This window comes from Dipodomys merriami, unplaced genomic scaffold (assembly GCF_024711535.1).
Source record: "Dipodomys merriami isolate MVZ:Mamm:240054 unplaced genomic scaffold, mDipMer1.0.p SCAF_371, whole genome shotgun sequence".
Lineage (NCBI taxonomy): Eukaryota > Metazoa > Chordata > Mammalia > Rodentia > Heteromyidae > Dipodomys > Dipodomys merriami.
Genome location: NW_027205282.1, coordinates 520,498 through 546,181, shown reverse-complemented (window position 1 = coordinate 546,181; position 25,684 = coordinate 520,498). Strand labels below are relative to the sequence as shown.

Here is a 25,684-nt window from a genome sequence, read left to right as displayed (position 1 = left end):
AAATAGTATATATTACATAAAGAATATAATGTATTTACATAAAACTGATTTAATTGTGGAGTTTTTTCTTCCTGATTTTGTGTTTGTTCACATCTGTAAGCCTTCTTTCTTCTATTGATGATGGTATATACTTTCCAGTATATATTTCTATTTTATATTTTGTCAATTTTTTTCAGCACTAAGTAGACTTTTTATATTATTGGAGCCAAATTTTTCTTCCATATTTGCCCAAAGCACAATGAAGATGTATACAGATTAGAACTCACTGTTGGAAGCGTGTCCCACATACCACTATAAGTATTGTGGCATTTATACCAATAGACAGCTTAACTTTCTAGGACATCTGATCTGCTATGTCCTAGACCTTTTGTAGCCACCTTATCACCCCATGCTGGCATGGCCTGGCTTCATTGCCACTCCCTGTGCATTTAACAGTTTCCATTATATCCAGTAGGATTTCTTGTACAGCTTTCTGTCACTCTGTGTTTTCCCTCCTACAGAACATGTATACACGATGGTTCAGATTGTAAGTTTAAGAGGAAATATATCAAGAATTCGAGAATATGTCAAAAAACATTGACATTTTAATAAAGTTCGAAAAATAAATAGAATGAAACTTTTACAACAATCAGGACAAAAAGAAAAAGAAGGATTTTCTCACTAAGGGGAGAAAGAATCTCCAAATCTAGATTGGTCTCTAACTTGGCGTTCAGGGAGAAATTCTGCCTCAGAGTCCTCAAAGGGATTTCCTCATTAAAGACAGGATTCTCTCCTGAGTCCAGGTAGGGACAGATTCTAATTTCTCAATTGGAAATTGGATCCCATGCAAGAGGACAGATTTGTCTGGGTATTCTGTGAGGGAAGATTCTCTGACCTCATCTGAATCTAGATTTTGGATCTCACTTATTGGTTTTTCTCAGCATATACTGGGGTCATTTTCCATTAGCATACATTTACCCTGTACACCATGACGTGTTTTTTTGACTGGTTTGGAGCTGATCTAGCTTGATTGTGAACATCAATGGGAAAATTCTGGATCATCTTCTTCCTTGGTGGTATGTGCAGGTACACCTGCATAACATTTGGGGTTCAAAACCAGTGGATTGTCCACAGGACTCAAAATGTACTTGGGCCTCTCTACAAATTGGAAAAGAAAAACCCTCTACCTTCACATGCTTTCTTGAGATCAGTGATGGATTCTGATCTCCATCAGTCACTATAGACGACATCACTGATGGGTTCTTTGTCTGGAGTTCTGCAGGAGCTGCTCTATGGTGATGCAAACCTGAGAATGGAAATAGGTACAGGAGTCTTAGAGTAGACCCTAGAAGTTAAGGTGTGACTAAACTTCCATAAGGATAGAATGGGGGAAGCTGTAGAATTTGAGTTTGGACTGAACACTGATGCGAAGGTAGGGTGTTTTAAACAAGTGGCTACTTCTAAGTTCTTTCAAAAGAGAACAGTTATTACCTGGCATAGAATATCCATAAAATGACATTTTTGCCAAGCTAGGGAGTACTAAGGGCCCTTGGCCAATCAGGCCCATCCCTAGAGATGCAGGTTCCATACCTACTCATGAGCTCTGAGGCATCTAAACAAGGACTTCTTCCACTTTTTCTTTGTCTCATGGGTCGTGGGTTCCTCCAGCTAGTCCAGAAGAATGTGTAAGCAGAAGAGCAGGTCTGAAGAGGGCATGTTGAGCTTGACATACTGTGTAAGTTTTTTCAGGGTGTCATGGTCCTTGGTCTCATAGAAATCATCAGGGTAGAAGTCCATCCACATAGGGATGATGGAACAACCATTGCTGTGGGAAGATTGGTGACAAGGAAAATTAGAGCCCACCCTCCCCATTCTGAGCCTCTGTCTGGCAGGACTTGTTGTTGGAAAGTAGGAATAAACTCCTGTAAGCAGGATGCTCCTCACAACCCACTTCTACAAATTTCTCAAATATAATCCCCTAAAATTCTCCCTGTAATAGGAAGAAAATGTTGTTTCCCTACTGAATCAGACTTGCTCTACACAGCCCTCCCTGTCATCCTTGAGAGTCCAAAACCGCAAGCACATCCACAACTATGTAATCTGCTATCCTCTGAAGTTCCAAGCCTCAATCCCCTAGTAAAAATCACAACTGGTGAGCAAAGAAGAAAGTTGACTTTGATTCAGAAACTTCAAACATATCAAGTTTTCAAGGACAAAACTTTTCTTTATGCCAACATCCACTTACTTTGTCACTTGTTCATCTTCCTCCCAGTTACGGTAGAAGGATCAGTACCAATGGGAGGAGAGTAGGAAGTTAACTCTATGCTTCTCCTTTTCTGAATTAACATGACACACATAGGACTGGCTATGTCCCATATGGTAATGTAAACATGACAGACAAAAAGTAGAGTTATGTCTATACAATTTCATGGAAATTCTGTGAGGATGCTTATATGCATCTCTACAAAGACATACACAATGGATCATGCCTCTAAACCTACTAATCAGGAGAGTGAGATCTGAAGATCACAGTTTGAACCCACTCTAGTTTGTAAAATTCTAAAGACACTTATCTTCAATTAACCAGCCAAACGCCAGAAATGGACCTTGGGCGCAATTGGTAGAGTGCTACAAATCGGACAACACTCAGGCCCCAGATTCAAGTTCAAGTTACATCCTTACTTATGTCCATATTCCTTTAAAGGCCTCTAAGGTAGTTATTTCCTAGGTGAGGGTGAATATTGTGTGCCACTTGCTCATTCCTTTAATCCTAGTCTCTCACATGCAAATTGCTAAACTTCCACTAGTTTATGAGGCAAATGAAATATTCTGGCAGCCCAGTAATAAGAAATTAAGCATGGAGGCACTTCTTTGTCTCAAGCCAAGTTCCTTTGATAAGAACCCAGTGAAACAGTCTCAGAGAGATAGCGATTGTTCCAATACTCTGCCAGGCGGTCTCATCAGCCCTGGGTTTGTTGGTCATGGGGCTTGAACTCTGGGCTTCAGTGCTATCCCTCAGCCCTTCAGCTCAGGGGGAGCTCTCTTCCACTTGAGCCACCACACAACTTCCAGTTTTCTAGTGGTGTATTGGAGATAAGAGTCTCATGGACCTTCCTGTTCGGGATGGCTTTGAACCGTAATCCTCAGATCTCAGCCATTGACTGTAGTGCTCTAACAATTGTCCAAAGTTCCACTGCAAGCCTTTTAGTAGTGAAATGGAGAGGAGAGACTCATAAAATTTTCTGCTCAGGCCATCTGAACTAAATCTCAGGTCTAAAAGCCCTGATTAGCTAGTTATAATTATGAGCCTACAGAACCTGGTGATAAAGCATTGTTACTGGAGACAGTGGGGTTGCAAGTTTTAGTCCACCTTCACAACACTCTATATCATAAAACAGCAACAGTACAACCCTATATCAAAATACAATAATAAAAAGTGTTTAGAATACAATTTAGTGATATAGTCTGCTAGCAAAACTTTCAGGAAAACCTTGGTTTTAATGATTTAGCATCACAAAACCAAACAAATTGAGATAATTTCAGTAGATTCTACAAATGTTTACATTACATCTTAATAATTTCAAAACATACAAGAAAACATTCATACTTATAAGGAAAATGTAAAAAAGATAAAAGATGGCAGATTATGAAATGGAAAATTCTACACTGCAGGAAAATTATTTTCATGGTGAATATATGGTGGTATTGTCATGGTGAATATATGATAATGTTCTTCAGAGCAGCAGCAATAGATAAATATATATTTACTACACATAGTCCAACTTGTCTGTCTCTATCAACTTCCAATCTTCTATGCACATTATCAATGCATTCATGTTTGTGGTATACTCAAAAAAAATAACTAGCCGAGTCAAGAGGTTACCGAAATACATTAGCTTAAATGTTTTAGGAGATAAACGTGCTAATTATATTGACTATTCTATATCTTAAACATGTAGTGTGTTATCATTGTATCTCTAAGTATATGCAAACACTACTTCAAAGTGAAATTGAATACAACAATGTTTTGAAGGCATATGCCTGTAAAGCTACCTATGTGGGACATCATTTCAAGACCAGTGTAATTTTTCCTGCAATGCTGCCCAACCTCTTGCTCTGTGTGATGGAATATGTCTATCATCCCAGGTCCATGGGGAGCTGAGAGCAGGAGGATTTCAATTCCATGTCATTCTAGGCAAGAACTTCCACATGGTCCCATCTCAACCAAAGAAGGTTCAATACTGGCTAGCACCTATCTCCACTACCTAGGTGAAAATACAAATAAGAACTTCGTAGTATAAGAAACAAACAATATTAAAACAAGCCAACACACACCTAGTGTTTGTTTCTCATACCTGCAATCCTAACTATAGCAAGGACTATATATGTGAGCCAGAAGCACAAAGCAGTTCATCATATTAAAAGTGACTATTTGAGTGTCTGCTTTGACTCTGAGGTCTTTGATCTATTTGTAGTTGATTGTGGTGCCGTGTGATATATAAGGATCTAGCTTTAGTTTTCTACAAGTGATTAACCAATTTTGCCAGCACCATTAACTTAGAGGGGGTCATTCTTCCATTCTATTTTTTTAGATGGCTATCTGCCTGGAGGTTCATTTCTGGGATTTCAATTCTATTCCATTGGTCCTGAGGGAGGTTCTTGTACCACTACCAAGCTGTTTTGATTACTATGGCTTTTTAGTAGAGTTTGAAATTTGGTGTTGATATTTCTCCAGCACTGTTCTTTCTGTTTAGGATTGTTTTTGCTATTTGGGGTATTGCATTGTTCCATATGTATTTTTGGATTGCCTCTTCTATTTCCTTGACGAATGAGGTTGGAATATTGATAGTTATGGCATTGAATTTGTAGATAGCCTGGGGAACTATTGCCATTTTCACGATATTGATCTTTCCAATCTTGGAGCATAGGAGTTTTTCCCGTTTCTAGGTTCTGTTTTGATTTCATTTTTCATGTTTTTTAAGGACCTCATCATAGAGGTCCTTCATGTCTTTGGTTAAATGAATTCCTAGGTATTTTTTTTTGTGGGGCTATTACGAATAGAGTTGCTTTCCTGATTTCAGCCATGCTTTTCTCATTGTTGTCATACAGAAAAGCCATTGATTTTTGAGGGTTAAATTTATACCTTGCTACTTTGCCAAAGTTTTGAATCAGTTTGAGTAATTTGGGAGTGGAGTCCGTGAATAAGAGAAACATTAGGTCACCTTGGCACAGACCAATGTTTTTGTAAAGAGTCCCAGAAACACAACAAATAAAAAAATGTTTGGAGAAATGGTATTGCATGAAATTGCAGGGTTTCTGAAAGGCAAAGGAAAGAGTTAGCAAGATCAATAGAAAGACCACATACTGGGAGAAGATCTTCACTAGCCATACAACGGACAAGTGTTTCATATATAAAATATACCTAGAATCCAAAAAATCAAATCCCCCTAAAACAAATCCTCAAAGAAACAACTACCCAATGAATAAGGGACCTAAGACTTAAAGAGAAACTTCTCCGAAGAGGAAAGAAGGATGGCCAATAGACACATGAAGATGTGTTCAACCTCCCTACCCATAAAAGAAATACAAACCAAAACAACATCAAAACAACAACCACCTTACCCCAGTTAGATTGGGTATAATCAAGGACTCTAATAACAATAGATGCTGTAGGGGATGTGGCAAAAATGGAACCTTATTGCATTGTTGGCGGAAGTGTAAACTTGTTCAAAAACCTTGGAAAACTGTATGCAGGTTCCTCAAAAGACTCCACACAAAGTTCTCCTATCACCCAGCAATCTCACTTTTGGGCATTTACACAAATGATCACAAACAAATCAATACTAATGTTACCAGCAAAACTGTGTTTATTGCAGCATTATTTACCGTAGCTAAAATATTGAACCAAGCCAGATACCCCTCAGTAGATGAATGGATCAAGAAAATATGGTGTATATACACAATGGAATTCTCTGCCTCCATCAGAAAGAATAACGTTGCCCCATTTGTTAGGAAATGGAAAGCCTTGGAAAAAAATATATTAAATGAAGTAAGCCAGGCCCAAAGAAACAGGTCCCATGGTTTCCCTTATTTTCTATAACTAGTATATGTCTGAGACAAGCAGAAAAGGTCAGATAAGTTGATGTTAGGTGAAATGAATGCCAAGATAAGGATTCAAATGTATTTTTTTCTTTCATGCCATTGTTTCTAACATATTTATAAGATGATTTCTTTTGTTGTTTTCTATGTCCCTCCCCCACGGTATAACCCCTGATTTCATTGTATTTGATGTTGGTATAATTTGTGGAAGGGAAGCAAAAAAACAAATTAAGTAGGGATACAGTTGAACCCATTGAACAATGAGATATACAAGATGTTATGTCAGAAAACGAACATTACAACCTGCCCGGGGGAGGGGGGTGAGTGTGGATTGGGGGGGTTAGTGAGGTGAGTTTGTGTGAGATAAGAAGTGATGGGAAGGGGAAACAAAGGAGGGGGCAACAATGCTTCATAAGAAATGTGCTCATTACTTTGCCCATATAATTATAACCCCTCTCTATGGTATTTTCACACACACACACACACACACACACACACACACTCACACACACACACACACACACACACACACACACACAAGACCATTTCAAGCCAGGTGCAAGTGGCTCATACCTGTAATCCCAGCTACTCATGAGGCTGAGATCTGAGGATTGAAGTTCAAAGCCAGCCCAGGAATAAAAGTCCTCATAAGACTCTTACCTCCAATTAACAACTCAAAAGCCAGAAGTGGTTCTGTAGCTCAATTGTTAGAGTGCTACCTAACTTGAGCACAGAGTATTAGGGACAGTGCCCAGGCCCTGAATTCAAGCCCCACAACTGACAAAAAATATAAATAAACATGTAAATGTCTGATTTTTTTGTGAAATGGTAACCTCACTGTACATACTTAAGTAACAATTACATTTCAAAAAGAATCAGAAATCCCGAAGCCATGGGTCATTATGATGTGCATCTACTTTCCAAAATTTCAAAGTCCCATCGTCTGAGCTGGTAGCACACAGGTTGTAGCCCAAGGGGATGAGAAAATATGAAGCCAGAGATCCTTTCAGATTGTCCCACTAACGCTTTTATTACTTTAAGAAAAAACAAACAAAACAAAGGAAAGCAAACAAAATAGACTTTATGGTTAAGTAAAGTGCTATTAAAGATTCCAGGCAGAATTATATTGTTAAATGATGAGTCAGTACATATATTTTGTAGATACTGAACTCACATGTGTCACAAAAGTATCTATGGATTCATAACTAGAAAGTCTTAAGTGTAAGGCATATTAATTAGGTGAGTTTCATTAAGTAGTCAATGAAGAGAACACCACACGGTATTCAGTCAGGTAAGTAGTTTATTTACTGAACTGCTTCCCATACCATACATGGTAGAAAGGCATGTAAAAAAAATGGGGTGACCCAACCTCCAGCGAGGACCTATCTAGGTAAAGAACCAGATGAGGTGAGGCCAGGTCGGGGTAAATTCTGGCCACACTGGATCTACATGTGACTTTAAGGCCTGAGACTCATCTCTGGTTAGATGGAAAGTGTGACCAGAGGCTGACCCGGTTGTGACTTAGCAGGAGGGGGAGGTGGCTGCCTCCAGGTGTGCCAAATACCTAGGTAACAAAGAGTGGAAACTTAGTCAAGAAGTGGGAAGGTGTGTGCAAAGGGTTTGCATGGCCTGGGGCAGACCTAATACACAATACAGGTAGTACCTCTACCATGCGATTCCTGACTCCAAAAAATTCATTCTCAATAATTTTCTTTCTTTCTATCCTTCTCATTCTTTCTTTCTTTCTTCCTCTTTCTTTCTTTCTTTCTTTCTTTCTTTCTTTCTTTCTTTCTTTCTTTCTTTCTTTTTTCCTTTTTTCTTTTTCTTACTTTCAAACTTACCATATATTTTAATATCAAATCACCTATATTTGCCAATGATTAACTCAAATTACCTGTAATCATTTATTTCCATAATATCATCTAGAGGTAGGCAGAACTGGAGCTCACACCATTAACTAAATTGGTAGAATTTGAGAGTATCACAATTCTGAATCCGTCTAGGAAGGAAAGTATCACCCATATCAACCTACTAAGTAGGGATTTTGGAATGCAATCATGATCCCTGCTTTTTGGGATGGGTGCAAAAATTGCTACTCTATGAGTACAGTAACTTAAACAAGAAAGGATTGGTGGAGTGACTCCAGTGGTGGAATACCTGTCTGGTAAACACAAAATCTAAACTTAAATCAACTTCCTAAAGATAAAATAAGAAAAGGAAACAAAGAACAACTCATACTGAGCATGTGTTTAATGTAAACATTTACCCTAAATTATTGTAATTATAAATGTCATCATTTATTTCTAGGGGAAAACACATTTTGTGTCAAGCCTAAATGAAAATATAACACACTATATATAAAGCTTTGGTAAAACACAGGTCTAGCTTACAATGATGAACACATAAGTTTGCATGCTCAGTGGTGTTGCAGGGTTGATATACATAAATATACAAATTTATATATATATATACATACATATATACCTACAAAAATACATATATACATATATGTATGTATTTATATATCAAGTATCATAATAAATAAAAATAAAAAATTTACAATGAATAAATTTAGTTCACAGATACCTTTCCCAGAGTATTATTTTACTTGAACCAATTCAGGTCTTGATGTCTCCAATGCTATATCACTCTTACATGGTTGCTGATCCCTTTCAGCTTTTTTATGATATTCTTTTTTCTTTGTTTTTCAGATGAAAAAGCCTGGCAATAAACATACTTGTATGACATTCCTTTCTTTAGAAAATGAAAAGCATGTTGTGTTATCTGGCTCTTTATGTACCATCAAACTAATTTTTTATAATTTCAAGTACACATTGTCACATTAATCACTGAAATAAACATTATGAAAATGAAACTCTGAAATTATTTAGAGAGATCACTTGAAAGTTACCTTTCTACACACTCATTCTACTCCCTCAACTAAATCATAGAACTTAAAATAAGTAACAATTTAGCTGTGTGACAGTGGCTCATGCCTCTAATCCTACCTACTCAGGAGTTGAGATCTGAGGATGATAGTTCAAAGCTAGCCCTTGCAGGAAATCCGTGACATTCTTACCTCCAATTAACCACCAGAAAACAGGAAGTGGCACTGTGGCTCAAGTGGTAAAGTGATAGTCTTGATCTGAAGAGCTCAAGGACAACACCTAGATCCAGAATTCAAGCCCCATAACCAAGAAAAATAAAAAAATAAAAACCGATCAAAATGTAATATTTGAAAACTAATGTGCACATATACACAAAAACTGTATAGAAATAAAACTGTAACAGTCCCTGGACTGGCAAAGAAAAAGAGGTTAAAATGAAATTGCCTTCAATAATTCACTTAGACGATATATACTGACAGGGGAGCCTACTGGAACTCACATCACTAATTGAAGAGGTAAAATTTGAGAAGATCACATTTCAGAACCAATATGCAAGGAAAGTACTAAGAGTCTCATATCATCCTAAAGCCTGGCACGTTGGAATGCATTTGTGATCCCAGCTACTTGGCAGACAGAAGTGAGGAACTTAGCCTCTGTTCAGCCCTCAGCAAAATTGATAACCTATGAGCAAAGTAAATAAATCGAAAAAGGATGTTCTAATGGTAGAATACTTGTTCAACAAACAAAATATCTAAATTCATACTCATTTCCTAAAAGAGGAAATAAAAGAGAAGAAATAACGTAAGAAAGAAAGGAAGAAAGAAAGAAAGAAAGAAAGAAAGAAAGAAAGAAAGAAAGAAAGAAGAAAGAAAGAAAGAAAGAAAGAAAGAAAGAAAGAAAGAAAGAAAGAAAGAAAGAAAGAAAGAAAGAAAGAAAGAAAATAGAAAGGAAAAGGGGCTGGGAAGGTGGCTTAGTGGTAGAATGCTTACCTTGCATGCATGAGGTCCTGGGTTCGATTCCTCAGCACAATATAATTTAAAAAAAGCCGGAAGTGGCTCTGTGGCTAAATTGGGAGAGCACTAGCTTTGAGCTGTAGAGATGAGGGACAACACCCAGGCCCAGAGTTCAGTCCCCACGACTGGACTCTGCCCCCCCCCAAAAAAAGAAAGAGAAAGAAAGAATGGAGGAAAAAAGAAAGGGAAAAAGAGAGGTATAAATAAATCCTCAGCATGCGATAGATGTTAATAATGACCCTAAATCTTTTTAGCTATAAATGCCATCATTTAATTCTGGGCAGAGACATTTTGTATCACACCTGAATAAACAATAGCATACAAAGCTTTGGTAAAATGCCACATTGAAAGTTTTGGTAAAATACAGGTCTGGCTTATTCTGTTGGACCAATAGGAGTGTATGTCTAGTGTTGTTGGAGGTATGTTAAGGTGTGTGGGAGTTTACCATCCTGAGGATGTTGCAATGATGAAATTGACTAACTACACAACTACCTGAGCAGATCCCTGCTGAGACCTATATTAAGTCACAGGTTAGCGAAGAACAATATTTACAAATATATATATATATATATATATATATATATATATATATATACATATATATAATTTACAATGAAATATATATAATAAAAATAATTTTGTGACCAAAATTATTTTTACCTGATTCTGTGTATGTTTTTCATTCTATGTACAAGTTCCTCATTCTCTTCTGTCTCATTATATTGTCTTTCCTTGGTTTTGTTTTGTTTTCAGAACCATGGTCTAACAGGACATTTCTTGTATTTTTGTCTTCTAGTCTTCACAAAGTCTGCAGTTAAATATTCTTAAGTTCCTTTTGTTAGAAAATTTCAAGCACATTGAATGGGATCTTCATCATAATTTTGTTATGATCTCAAATAAGTTTTTATTTCTGGCATTTCACCTGTATATTACTTCAATCTTTTCCAAAGGTCACTTTAGTGGAAGGAGGAAATTCAACATGGATTCTGGTAGAGAATTTCTGTTACTAAAATCTCTGATACATCGTAACGCAAGCAACTCCGAAATTATTCATTAGAGAGATGATTTGAAAGTCATCTTTGCAGATGCTTGTGTTGGAGCAGGGCTGGCTTTCCAGGCAGGAGATAGGCTGTGTGAGAGGCTTCTAGCCAAGCAAGGCTGGGCTTCAAGGGCAGTTATAGGGAAGTGAAGGTTTTTTGTAATAGCCTTATGGACTTTGTGGGAAGAAGTAGGTTCAAGGCTGTGTTTGCGAGGTTAGGCCATTTAGAATTAGGCTATTTATGGGTGAAGTTTCTGATGAAATGAGGAGGAGCTTGTGGGAGAAGGCTAGTTGTGGGTGGGGTATGAAAGGGAAGGGAGGAGCTTGGAGGTACTAGGATATGGGAGCAATGGGACTATGAAGAACTAGAGTAGTTATGGGCCCAGTATCTGATGGATGAATTGAGGATTCAAGGGAGGAGCCTGATGTAGGCAGGGTTCTTGGTGCAGCAAAGCAGGATATAGAAGGAGGAGATATGGATGTATCCTGGTATCCATGCAGAGCATGGATTGCAGGAAGGGGTGGAGTGGAAGAAGGCTTTCCCTGTAGCAAAGGAGGGATTTCAGGAAGGAGTCTGATTGCAGTCAGGCCTTTGAAAATTTATAGCGGTTCTACCAGGTGGTATGTTAGTTAAGTTTTGACTTTTTAAGGAGGAGGCTGCCTGGAAGTGGTTTTCCAGTGGATATAGTCATGTTTTATGGGAAGAGGGAATTGGATAGTGGCAAGACTTAGTGAAGAGTGGGGCTACAAAAAATAAACAGTTACTGCTAATAGGAACACCATTTTCTGTCACTATAGAATTATATTACTTTATGTATGCAAGAGATATTGGAGAAAGTAACCAAGTAATTTTTCCTTCCTAGTGAAATTTTTCTTTATTCCATTTGAGTAAAAGTAAAACCACAGGTCACATCAGGCTCAGGCAAATGGTAGACTAAGACACATGAAGCACTGGACTTGATTCCCCAGCACAACCTTTAAGGACCACAAATAAAAAGTTTAAAATGTCTCATTGGTCATAATGGACCCTCTATGGTCTTAATATTGTGAATGAATAGAACTTTTACTCTGGCCAATTTAGAAATCCAAAATCTAAGTAAGTAGTAATGTTTTAACATTATATAATATTGGAAAGTATATTAAAATAATTAGGAAAATATAAAATTGAATATGGAATGTTCATTTTCCACCATCAATTTTTAATCTAAAAGAATTTTAAACCAGAAAATTGCCATATAATGAGATTGCAGCATGATTTCTTTTCATTCATCAAAATGGTGTCTTAAGCAATGTCTTTGGCATTGGATAAATCGATGTTAAAACATATCTAAGAATGTGAAGAACTAAGATGGTGGAGGAAAAGCTGGAGGCAAAAAAAGCTCTTGCATAGAAAGGAGTTTTAGTGTTCCAGTGAACAGTCCTAGGCCAGAGAATTACACCAAGTGTGCCAGCACGGTACAGAGAGTGTGGCCAGAGAGAGAAAATCCAGGCAAAGAGACAGATCTGAGTACTTGCTGGCTGCCGCCGACACAGCAACAGCCATAGCTTCCATACCTGCAACACAGAGAGTCTGGTACAAAAGAGTCAGATGCAGCAGGTAAGCGAATTCTACTCAACACCAGCAAGAACTGACAAGGAGCAGATATTTTCACCCTGCAGATCACAGACCAGAGATGACCCAGGAACCAACACTCTGGCGGTGTTAGTAGAAGCCTGCCATCCTCACTCCTTCTCAGGGAGCAGAGGAGGGCAGGCCAATCATCCCCCACCCTACTACCAGAGATCTCCATCTTTGATACTGACAAAGGCACGGCTGAGCTGCTAGTGCCAACTCAGGCCTTGAGAGAAAAACAGAGAGTCATTTAGCAGGTCACAGGAACCTGCTCAGATCTGCCAGGCTCAACTCCACACAGGAAACAGTCACTCAGCCCAGGCAGAGGAAAATCTGTCCCCAGGAGTTGCTCTCTTTTCTGCATAAACAGAGCCAGAGGCTGCCCCTCCCCATGGAAGCCTTGACAATCAATTGAAATTCAGTAAACATAAACCCTGACAGTGGCTCCAGGCTGGGCTCTGTGAATGTCTCAGAAGCTAGCCCCTCAGGGAAAAGCTACTGTTTGCTGAAAGGCCTCAACTCTACACAGAACCTAACCTCATCACAGCATCTCCAAACGAGAGGTAACAGCCATCTCCCTCTTTTTTGATACTCAAAGCAGGTCTATATCCCATTGAACTAGCCTGGGAGGAGGACCACAAAATCCTGGGAAAAGCAGAGCATTTTTCTGCTTGCCCAAACAAACTGACTTTATTAACCAATTAAGCCACAGGAAAACCAACCACCACAAGCAGATCAAAGACTCCACCAAGAGACTGGATATGAAAAAAAGGGAGATACAGAATCTTCCCGTCTCCCACCCCCCCAAAAAAAAACAAAGAACTTTCTTTTTTGTACCTTATTTTTAAATATTAAAAAAAAATTTAATTTCTAATTTTTAAAAAAATTTCGTTTTCTATTATTTTTTTCTTTTCTTCCTCGTATAATTTTAATTTTAGGTGTATATGTTTGTATGCTTTTTAAAAATCTCTACTGACATTTTCATCATTTTTTTCTCTTTTTCTTTTCTCATTCTTTTCAATTCTTCTCTTTCATTCTTTTCTGTGTGACTTAATTGCTGCTCTGCTCATCTTCAGATATACCTCTTGCCGATTATTAGATCTTATCCCCCAAGGAATACACACTTAATCCAGAAATTTATTACTCAACTCAAAACCTTAGACTTAAACTCTTTAAGAGCAGTTTTACCTCTTTATACCAATATAATATTTTAAAAGGTTTTTATTTTTCTAGTTTTTCATGTCTCCTTTTGATCCCTCCTCTCCTCTCATCCCATCCCCCTTCTTCTCTGAATACTAGTCCTTCAAACTTGCAGTTTTTAAGGGTTTCACATTTTAATTGTAAATTTTTGTTTTCCCATTTTTATCTTTTTTTTTTATTTTTCTTCTTTTTTTCTCTTATTCTTTTTTCTTTTTCTTTTTTCCTCTATCTGCTTTCATTCTGTCCAATCCATTTCCCTTATTTGAGATTAGGACTTGGTTAATTCCACTCTCCCTCACCTTTCCACATCCCACTAATCCTATTTTTCCCCACATACTCCCTAAACCGAATAATTTCTAGTTGCCAAATTCTCCTTTACTGTTTGATGTTGAATAGATTCTATCTCTTGAACTAGAATGTATCTGCAGACTTTTGACTGTGTAACTACAGACTTTGGTTGATGCTTACCTTAAAATAGTGTTCGAGCCCAAAACTGGTGTTACACTCATCCCAAATGGCCAGAAAAACTCAAGAAAAATAGCAAGTCCGGGGATCTCAGCTCCCACTCATGACAATCAGGGGACAGATTAGATAATGAATAAACCAGAGGACGTTCCCAAAAAGCTCTACAAACACTACAGATAAACAGCGTAAATGAAAAGAGTGAACATTTGCAAAGTATCAGTGTGAGGATGATAGGTAGAGAGAAGAGGTAACCAAAGATCAATACAGGAGACTCATGAGCTTGAGGAAGCTACTCAAAAATTGATACAGGAATTTTGTGAGCAGATTGAGAACACTGAAAGAGAAATAAAGGAATTGCATAAGCAGATTGAGATCAGTCAAAGAGATAGAGGAGGAATTGCATGAGCTGGCTGAGAACAGACAAAGAGAAAGTCAGGAATGGTGTGAACAGGCTGAGAACACTCAATGAGAACTACAGGAATTCTGTGAACATGAGGAAGCTAATCAAAGAGAAATACAGAAACTGAGAGAACCGGATGAGAATAGACAAAGATCAATGGAGGCATTCATGGAATCCATAAACAGAAAGCTGAAAGAAATCAGGGAGACTACAAATGGAATGCTGAATGGAACCCAAGAGAAGGAATGGCAGTCCAAGTAAACCATAACCAATCAACTAAGTGATTTGAGAATAAACACTGAACACAAAATTAAGGAATTAAAGAGTTTCATGCAAGATCTAAAACAAAGCTCCAGCAAAGAATTTGAAAGCTGACCAACTAGAAGAAAAAGAAATAAAAAACAAAGTAGAAAGTCTTGGCAGTAGGTTAGACCATGCAGAAGATCGAATTTCGGGAATTGAATACAGCCTAGATATTATAGAGAAAGAATATACAACCATCCAAGACAAAAACCAAGAAGTATGATAGATCTATTCAACATTTGGAAGAAACCATCAGAAGGCCTAATTTGAGGATAATGGGTGTAGAGGAACACCTAGAGACAGAAGTTAATGGTCTAGGAAATTTGTTTCACAGGATCCTAGCAGAAAACTTCCCAAACATGCAAAAAGATAGGCCTATTCAGATACAAGAAGCTTTTAGAACACCCAATAGAGAATATGGGGGGAATTACTTACACATGAGTCCATGATTAAGTACCACGATAAAAATTCTACAAAGAAGCGTCAAAATGGACCAAAGGGTCCTACCCATAATACTTTGCTTCTACTGCAAATCACACAACCTCCAAAATCCAGCGTCTCCATTTGTAGAAATACATACTTGTGACAAGGATAGAAAAGGCACCGAGGACCAAAGTGAATGATGCACAATTTTAAGGTAGATTCCATAGATAAAGGAATGTGTCCCACACATTTCCAAATGTAAATCTGAGAAAGTCAGTCATCTTTGTCATACTAATAAAAACCACATAAAAGCTAACTGTGAGATTCAAAAAGATTGCATGAGAACAGGTGTTCATTGTGACAGCACAGCAACTTCAGTGCAAATTACTATCTCTGTCTTTGCTTGTCTTATTCCAATCTCATTCTTGAATTTTGAAGGTGAGATTCTGGAGAGCCAGTTCTCTTTGCTCCAGTAATTAATTGGAGATATAATTTCTTCACATAGTTATTGTATTCTCACTGTTTATTAAGCTTACTGAGTACTAATGGGATTATAAAACACAAGGAAGTCTTAACTTCTCCACTATTTTTTAAATGTCTGCTGTAAGAACAACAAAGCTAACGAAAACAAAAACTCAGAAGCCATATAAAGATATTTGTGGTGTATTGGTACCAGAAGAATTTGAAATGTCACATATAAATACCAAATGACATTTACAAAGCACAAATCTTAATTCTTCTGTGAGCTAATATGATAATTACACATGTATATTTTCCAACAAAATCACCATTGAGAATACCACAGCCAATTTCAATCACAGAAGCAAAGCTGCAAGAATTGCTAAAATTTCCACCTATTCTTTCCAAGAGTTGAGAGCGTTGATTCTGCTGGCATTGACTGTTTGATCCTCTTCCTCCTCACAAATAAGTGTGCCTATGTAGAACAATTTATATCTATATCTTAACTTCATGGGTGTCTAGCATTTCTGGTCTTATCTTCAGTCTTAGTACCATCTATGTAGCATATGTAGTTTATGAACATGAACCATCCCTTAACAAGCAGAAACATGCTCTAAAACAGTTCTAACAGAAACATCTGTGATAATGGAAATATTCTATATATGCATTGTCTAACATACTACCCACTGGCTATATGTGGCTAATGAATCTCAAATGTGAATAATGTCTGAGTCATTAATCTTTCCAATTTCAGTTAAATGAAATTTTAAATAATAAGATTCATCTACTCACTCTTAACTGAACAGCTCAGTTTCCAAATAAGGAAGCTGCAGTTATCACAAAGATAGTAATAAGTATGAAGTCTTGACTTTAGACTTGCCAAATTCTTACCAAATTCCTAGCGGTACTGGAGGATTGAACCCCAAACCCTATAATTTTGAAACAGCATCTCTACTAGTGCCATACCTGCAGATTGTAATTGGATTGCTTATTTTGAGGTAGTATCATTTTGCCTGGGACTGATTGGACTGCGGTCCCCCTAACACAGGCAAGAAAACATTGCACCCAGCAAATGCTTAGAGTTTCTGAAACTTTTTTTTGTTGTCTGGGCTTGCCTGGCAATGAAATTCTCTAATCTTTGTTGCCCAAGAAGATAAGATTAAAAGTTTGAGCCACTTTATCAAGTAAAGGTACACGATTTCAAAATATCATGATATTGCCTGTATTTGTGCTTAACATATAGATCTAACCTTACTTTTCTCCCTCTTTTGTTTAGTACTCTGAGTTGAAAACTTTGGGTTTCTTGATATACATAGCTTTGTTTTAGATGGAATCCCATAACAATAAAAAAAACTCTGAAAATTTTATGTCAAAAATCATGGAAAAGAAGGCTTCAGGTTGGAAAACAACAACAACACTGATCCTTCCGTTATAAATGCAATATATTTATAGTGTTAGTCAGTGCTTTCTTATATCAGAAGAGAAGGAAGGCAGAAATGTGAAAAATTTGTACATGTACCACAGTTGCTTTATTAGTCTGTAGTTGAACACAACTTTGATTTATATATTGGCTGTTGTTGTGAATAAGGTAAATAACAATGAACTACAGATATATTCACGAGTTACCGAGAGAGAAATAATCACATTATTGGTGGGTAAGATGATACATTAACTTAGCATTTCTCTTTTTTTTTGTCGGTTTGGGGTTTGAACTCACGGCCTGGGTGTTGTCCCTCAGGGCTTCAGCTCAAGGCTAGCGATCTACCCCTTGAGCTACAGCACCACTTCCAGTTTTCTGGTGTTTCTTGGAGATAAGAGTTTCACAGACTTTTCTTCCTGGGCTGGCTTTGAACCTGATCCTCAGATATCAGCCTCTTTAGAAAACTGCATACTACTTTCTACAACGAGAATACTAACCTGGATTTTGACCAAGAGGGTAGAAAGTTTCCTTTTCTCCACACTCTCACCATTATTATATTTTATAATAATGGGCAAGTTTTTACTATCTGCAGCACACCCCAAACTGGCCTTAGACTTAAATCCAACCTCCTAAGTGCTTGGAATTACAAGCCTTTACCACAACACCTGGTTCCTTTGATTTTTTTGATAAGAGTTATAAAAGTAATTAAGTAGTATCATAGTAATTTTGAGTGACATTTCGCTAATGAATTCTGGTCTCAAAGCATTAAGCCAGCATAGAAGTTGTATTAAGTACAACTTTGTTAACCCACTGTCGATCTTCAGGGATTTAAGGAAAACATGTCTATTCAGAACTTTTGTCCATTTTAAATCAAGTTTCTCGTTAATCTCATCTTTAATCTTCTATGCAAAATCAATAAATAATTCAAGGTAGTAGAAAGGAAAAATATTAAGCAACTCAACATTTTTCAATTAGCAATAACCTGATATTGCTTAAATCATTTTCTATTTACACTTGCGAATATATAACTCAATTTAGTTATACCTTTTACAAGGCTGTAAGTATTTTATTTATTTTACCTTGATTATTCATTCCAAAGTATACGTGTATAATTTCCCTTGGTTTCTTTCAATCTCAAGTAGTTCAGATTTGGACTGAAGAATAAATTGAAGGAAACAAAAAAAATACAGTTCCTCTCATCTGATGATGCCTCTACAAGAATGAGGAAAGATTTCAACCTTCTAAGGACCTATGATAGGATATCAAAAAGAGAATTCATTCCTCTAGGTCTTCCTTATGATGTAAAACACAATATATTGCTCAGATACTTTTGTTTTATCAGTTTTTCACATTTATATATGGACTTCACCTCAGTTTACAACATTCATTCATTATTCTGTTCCTGATATTTTTACAATACCAAGACATAAGATAACCAGTTTGATTTACAGCATGAGAAGTTATCCACCTGGCTTCCTTGGAAGCAGAGCATGGTCAATAGATAATATTACTTTTGGTTGCTCACTACATGTAATAGTACATTTCTGAACAAGCATTGTTACCTCCTCCTTTATTTTCCCCTACCATCCTTCCCTCCTACCTCCAAAAGTATACTGCCCTCCCTCAGTCCCCAACATAAATTGTAAAGTTCATTTTTCAACATAGTGTTTGTGAATTTAATTGTTACAATGGGTCAACCTGTATCCCGTTTAAGCATTTTGGTTTTTTCCTTCCCCTTCCCAAACTAGAGGAGCATATATACAAGATGTAGCAGCTTCAAATACAGTGAAAACAGGTGTTATAGTTTGAGGGAGGAACCTATAAAGACACACAAAAAATCACATTGCACATTATAAGTATGTTAGAAACAATAGCAAGAAAGAAATAACCACTGTGTCCCTATCTTGGGGTTCATTTCCCTTAACATTATCTTGTCTGGTCAAATGGACATAGCTTTTGAACATTTCTGTTTATCGCAGATATATATTCGTTATTGAAAATTAGGGAAACCATGGGATGTATGTTTCTTTGGATAGGCCATACTAATATTTTATCTGCTACATTGTTGTATTAGTTTATTCAAACACACACAAATATACACATACAAACTCACAGATATATATAGGTGTAGTATGAAGAATCAGTCAGTCTGCAAAGCAATATTTTAATAGGAATTCCATAAAATATTTAATCTGCTGAGATCTGATTAGAATTTGTAGAAATAGATAGCTGTCCAGTCTCTTCACTTCTCTTCAATCTAGTAATAGAATGCCTAGCTACAGCAATAGGACAAGATGGAAACATAAAGGGGATCTAAATAGGGAAGGAAGAAATAAAACTCTCCCCCTTTGCAGATGACATGATCCAGTATTTAAGGAATCCCATAGAATCCACTCCCAAATTACTCAAGCTGATTCAAAATTTTGGCAAAGTAGCAAGGTATAAAATTAACCCCCCAAATCAATGGCTTTTCTGTATGCCAACAATGAGAAAAGTGTGGCTGAAATTAGGAAAGCTACTCCATTTGTAACAGCCCCACAAAAAATAAAACACCTAGGAATTAACTTAACTAAAGAAGTGAAGGACCTCTATGATGAAAACCTTAAAAACTTGAAAAAGGAAATCAAAACAGAACTTAAAAAATGGCAAAAACTCCCATGCTCCTGGATTGGAAAGATTAACATAGTGAAAATGACAATACTTCCCAAGGCTATTTACAAATTCAATGCGATACCTATCAAAATTCCAACCTCATTCTTCAAGGAAATAGAGGCAATCCAAAAATTCATATGGAACAATAAAAGACCCCGAATAGCAAAAATGCTCCTCAACGGAAAGAACGCTGCTGGAGGAATATCAATGCCAAATTTCAAACTCTACTATAAAGCCATAGTAATAAAAGCAGCTTGGTACTGGCACAAGAACAGACCTCAGGACCAATGCAATAGAATTGAAAACCCAGAAATGAACGTACAGACCTACAGCTATCTAATTTTCGATAAGGGATCTAAAAAACTAGAATGGAAGAAAGACAGCCTCTTCAGTAAATGGTGCTGGCAAAATTGGGTAATTACTTGTAGAAAATTAAAGTGAGATCCTTATATTTCACCCTGCAACAGAATCAACTCCAAATGGATCAAAGACCTCGGAGTCAAAGCAGACACTCTGAAAACATTACAGGATGGAATAGGAGAAATCTTAGGTCTCCTTGGCTCAGGCCGAAATTTTCTGAATAGAGACCCGGAAACACAACAAATCAAATAAAGGTTGGACAAATGGGATTGCATGAAGTTGCAGAGCTTCTGCCTGGCAAAGGACATAGCTAGCAAGATCAATAGAAAGCCCATGGATTGGGAGAAGTTCTTCACTAGCCATACAACGGACTAGGGTCTCATATCTAAAATATACTTGGAACTCAAAAAATTAAACCCCCCAACAACAAATCCTCAAAGAAACAACTGCCCAATAAATAAGTGGGCAAAAGATTTAAAGAGAAACTTCTCTGAAGAAGAAACAAGGATGGCCAATAGACCCATGAAGAAGTGCTCAACAGCCCTAGCCAAAAAAGAAATGCAAATCAAAACAACCTTAAGATATCACCTCACTCCAGTTAGAATGGCAAAAATCAAGAACTCTAATAACAAAAGATGCTGGAGGGGATGTGGACAGAAGGGAACCTTACTGCATTGTTGGTGGGAGTTTAAACTTGTTCAAACACTTTGGAAAGCACTATGGAGGTTCCTCAAAAGACTCCACATAGAGCTCCCTTATGACCCAGTAATCCCACTTGTGGGCATTTACCCAAATGTTTACAAACAAGACCACTCTAAAGCTACCAGCACAACTATGTTTATTGCAGCATTATTTACTATAGCTGAGATATGGAACCAACCCAGATGCCCCTCAGTAGATGAATGGATCAAGAAAATGTGGTATATGTACACAAGGGAATTCTACCCCTCCATCAGAAAGGATGACATTGCCCCATTTTTTAGGAAATGGAAAGAGTTGGAAAAATTATATTAAGTGAAGTAAGCCAAACCCAAAGAAACATAGGTCCCATGGTTTCCCTCATTTGGAATAGTTTGTATATGTATGAATCAAGCAGAAAAGGTCAGGTAAGGCGATGTTAGGAAAATAAATCCTAAGATATGTATTTTAAAGTTTTTTCTTTCATGCATTTGTTTCTAATGCATTTATATGATTATTTTTTGTTTCTTTGTATGTCCCTCCCCCACAGTATAACACCTGCTTTCACTGTATTTGATGTCGTTATAATTTGTGGAGGGGAAGGGGAAAAACAAGTGTTAATCAGGATACAGGTGGACCCATTGCAAGTTGAGAAGTACAAGTTGTCATGTCAAAAACGAACTTTACAATTTTGGTGGGGTTGTAGGGGGAGGATTAGTTTTCGGGAAGGCTTGGAAGGGTTGGGAAGGGGAAACAATGGAGGAGGCTATAATGCTTGTTAAGAAATGTACTCATCATCTTGCCCATGTAATTGTAATCCCTCTGTACCGTTTTTTCACAATAAAAAATAAAAATTGAAAAAAATGTATTCTAAATTATTGCTATTTTACTGCACCTTTCCTGCAACCAGTTTGATATAGTTTAATAATTGTCAAGCCAAGTTGCTCTATATTCTACTGGAGATTTACTAATTCATGCATGCAGGTATATGTATATTTATATGTATATGTTTATGTAGCTATATATTTACATATATATGTTCCAATGTGGATCATTAGACTGGAAACTTTGCTTTGTTTTGGTGGTCAGTAGTTGAGCCTGGTCTGCTCATTCTGTGACAATATCTGTACTTATTCTCATCATTCCTTTATTTACCACACCATCAGCCTTCTAAAATCAGTTTCATTTCCTGGAGAATATTACCAATCAGTCCAGCCAATATCCACCCAAAGGGCTTTAATAAAGCAAGCTTTAAGGAAGGAAGATAACATGAAGTGACAACTACAGAATTTCTACGGAGACCTAGAAGTTTATCAAAATTATGTCTGACATCTTTCACATTTCTGTCTTCCTTCTCATAGTTAAGAAAACTTTGACCAACACTATAAATATATAGCATTTATAACTTAAGGATCAATGTTTTATTCCAACCTGAAGCCTTCTTTTCCATGATGTTTGAAATAAAATTTTGGGAGTTTTTTTTTGATTTTCATGGGATTCCATCCAAAACAAACCAATGTTTTCAATTCAAGAGTACTAAACAAAAAAGGGAGAAAATCATGGTTAGCTACATATGTAAAGCACAAATATAGAAAATATCAAGAAATTTTAAAATTGTATATTTTTACTGGATAAAGTGTCTCAAACTTGTAATCTTATCTTCTTGGGCATCAACAATTAGATAATTCCAGTTCCAGGCAAGCCCAGACAATATAAAGAAGTTTCAGAAACTAATCATTTTCTGGGTACAATGTTTGGTTTGTGTTAGGAGGACTGCAGTCCAATCAGACCCAGGCATAGTGATACTACCTCAAAATAAGAAATCCAATTATAATCTGCAGGTATGACAGTAGTAGAGATGCTGTTTCATAAGTATAGGGTTTTGGGTTTAGTCCTTCAGTACCACTAAGAATTTAAGTGTGTGCCAGGTTAAGAATTTGGCATGTCTAAGGTCAAGACTTCATACTCGTTTTACAAGTTCTAATAAAACTTTTACCTCTTTTCCTAATCTTTAAAAGTATAACCATAACTTCCATGCCCAAATCAAATAATTTCCTATTAGAGATTTTCTTCTATCCATTAAGTAATATGTTATGTGTTGGATACTGTCCTACTGAAGTCATATTAAAGATAGAAAACCCATTGTCTTAGAAAGTGACTGCTTGTTTGTCTAGCAAGGCAATTCACTAATTAGTCTTTTGAATCCCTTCTGTTGGAGGAGGGCTGGGGGAGGGGGTCACTTTAAACTGGCCGAATTTTTCTATCCAATTTTAGACAAGAGCACTTTACAAATTGTTACATTGTCAGGACTAGCTGAAAAAGTCCAAACCAGGCACACAGCCTTCTACACCCTCCCTGCTGGCAGCCTCCACAAGGAGAAAATGCATCCTGAGGCTAGAAGGGAACCAAACTAGCCTAGTAACCTTCCATTCCTCACAGGGAGGGTGGGCATAGCAGGTCTGTGACCAAACCCAGCTGGAACTTTTATTCCCCCAGAGATGTTCAATTAAATAACAAAAACACAGATAAACACAAAAACCAAGAATCCACATTTAAAACTGGTACCAATTCTAAAACAGAACTAGACAAGAACTGAAGGCTGAGTTGGGGACTAATGGGCCCCAATTTATCCCTGCCGGAACTCTGTGCTGCTCCCACTCAGCAAGCTGAATCCAGAGTCTGCTGAGTGAGCCTGCCACACTCACCCATAACTTCCCTACCCCAGAAAACATTAAACACACACACTAAACTTAACAAGACAAACAAGTGGCCACAAAGACAAAATCAAGTCTCAGTGAATGGGGCAACATCTCACCACCATTCACTTACCAGGGGACTCAACCCCCCCACTCACCTCCGGAGGATTTTTCTCTTAGATTCCTGCAGACGTTGACCCAGGGGCCTTCCAAGGTGGAGGAGTATTCCCAGTCATCTTGGGGCAAGGAACAAAAGTCCCTTGTGGCCATCCCCTCAGATTGACAGGTTCTCCCCCACGCTCAGAACACCCCTAGCCAAGGCCCGAGGCTGAGATATAACTGGGGCCACTCGCAGGTGGTCAATGGCAGCTTCATAATTGACAACCAAGCAAGTTACAAAAGCAAACAAACTAGGACAAAGTCTCGGGGTGTTCCATTGGGATTGGCATGTTTTTAGGATGCCCAATTGTAGCAGCCTTTGTATATGTGGCCTGATTCCATTTTTAGGTTCCCTGCTTAGTGGATGCTGATGTATCATCACTGGGGCAGCCGACGGCTTAAGTCCAATGGCCAATCCCATTCCCCCTGTCTCTGCCCAAGCCTGAGGGAAACCTAACAACCACTTGGGGTCAATTGAGACTGGCTGAGGGCTTTCATGCAAACGATGCTCGTCTTCTAGGCGTAAATTCAGAACTTGGAGAGATTGTCCTTGGGGTCCTCTAATGGAGGCCCCCCCTTCTTGGAAGTGAATTTGGGCCCCTACTTTTGAGAGGAGGTCCCTCCCCAACAGCGGGTAGGGGCAGTCAGGAACCAGGAGAAACAAGTGTGTGGCCAACCCCGTTCCAAGATGCACTTTTCGCTCAGTTGTCCACTGGTATAATTTTCCTCCAGTGGCTCCCTGCACCCAAGACTTTTTATTACTTAGGGGACGTTTTGGTTGAGTGAGTACCGAATGCTGGGCACCAGTGTCAACCAAGAAGGTAACTGGACTGCCACCCACTCGTAAAGTCGTGAAGTTATCTGGGGCTCAGGGGGGGCTCCTGGCCCTGACTAGCCTAGTTGTCACTTCCTAATGACAACACCAGTGCCGGTCTCCCAGCTCCCCTGGCCTGTTTTCTGTCATTGGGGCAGTCCTTGGCCCAATGCCCAAATTCTTTGCAGTATGTGCACTGGTCCCGGCTGAATGGTGGTCTCTTTTTGTCTCCCGGGTTCCTCACTGGCCTACTCTCTCTCCCTTCTGGCTGTCTGACTATGGTGGCCAGGATCTTACTTAACTCTCTGGTACGTTTCTTGTCTCGCTTGTCCTCCCTATCCTCCTGCAACTTACGCAATCTTTCTTCCTTTTCTTCCTGAGTTTCTCTCTTATTGAAAACTTTCTCTGCCTCCTTGACTAAATCTTGCAAAGTATACCCCTGAAGTGCCTCCAGCCATTGCAGCTTAGTCCGAGTGTCCGGGGCTGACTGCCCAATAAAGGACATATTAACATCGGATTGTCTGTCTAAGGTGGGGGGGTCAAAGGGCTTATACATACAATATCCTTCCATTAATCTTTCTAAAAACCCACAGGCGTTTCATCAGAACCCTGCACTATTTCACGTACCTTGGCCAAATTAATGGGGCGTCTCCCGGCCCCTTTAAGACCCGCCAACAGAACCCGGCGATAAAGACGGAGCCATTCCCTACCAGCAATGGTGTTGAAGTCCCAGTTAGGGAATACTTCATCGATCTTATTTGGCATTGGGTCGGTTTTTGCGAGCCTCTAGGAACACTCGCTGATGTTCCTCTGTAGTGAGGAGGGTCTGTAAGAGCTGCTGACAGTCGTCCCAGGTGGGTTGGTGCGTTAGCAAGATGGACTCAATTAAACCCGTCAGGGCCTGGGGGTCCTGGGAAAAGGGCAGGTTATGGGTTTTCCAATTATGTAAATCTGAGGCAGAAAAAGGCCAGTATTGCACTTGGCCACCCACGGTCAGGAGGAGGAAGGAATGAGCTGTTCAGACT

The 25,684-nt window shown here is 38.2% G+C and overlaps 1 long non-coding RNA gene across 2 annotated transcripts; it reads right to left on the bottom strand.

Moving 5' to 3' along the window:
- Nucleotides 1-566: 566 nt before the first annotated feature.
- LOC138804761 (uncharacterized) lies at nt 567-25,403 on the bottom strand. 2 transcript variants are annotated; one of them, XR_011365341.1, is made up of 7 exons: nt 25,370-25,403; nt 22,422-22,526; nt 18,380-18,549; nt 9,158-9,245; nt 8,665-8,799; nt 1,570-1,804; nt 567-1,285 (listed from the first exon to the last, which is right to left on the bottom strand). It is a non-coding gene; the product is annotated as an uncharacterized lncRNA (long non-coding RNA). The 2 variants fall into 2 exon arrangements; XR_011365342.1 differs by lacking the exons at nt 18,380-18,549; nt 22,422-22,526; nt 25,370-25,403 and adding an exon at nt 10,640-12,658.
- Nucleotides 25,404-25,684: the final 281 nt, after the last annotated feature.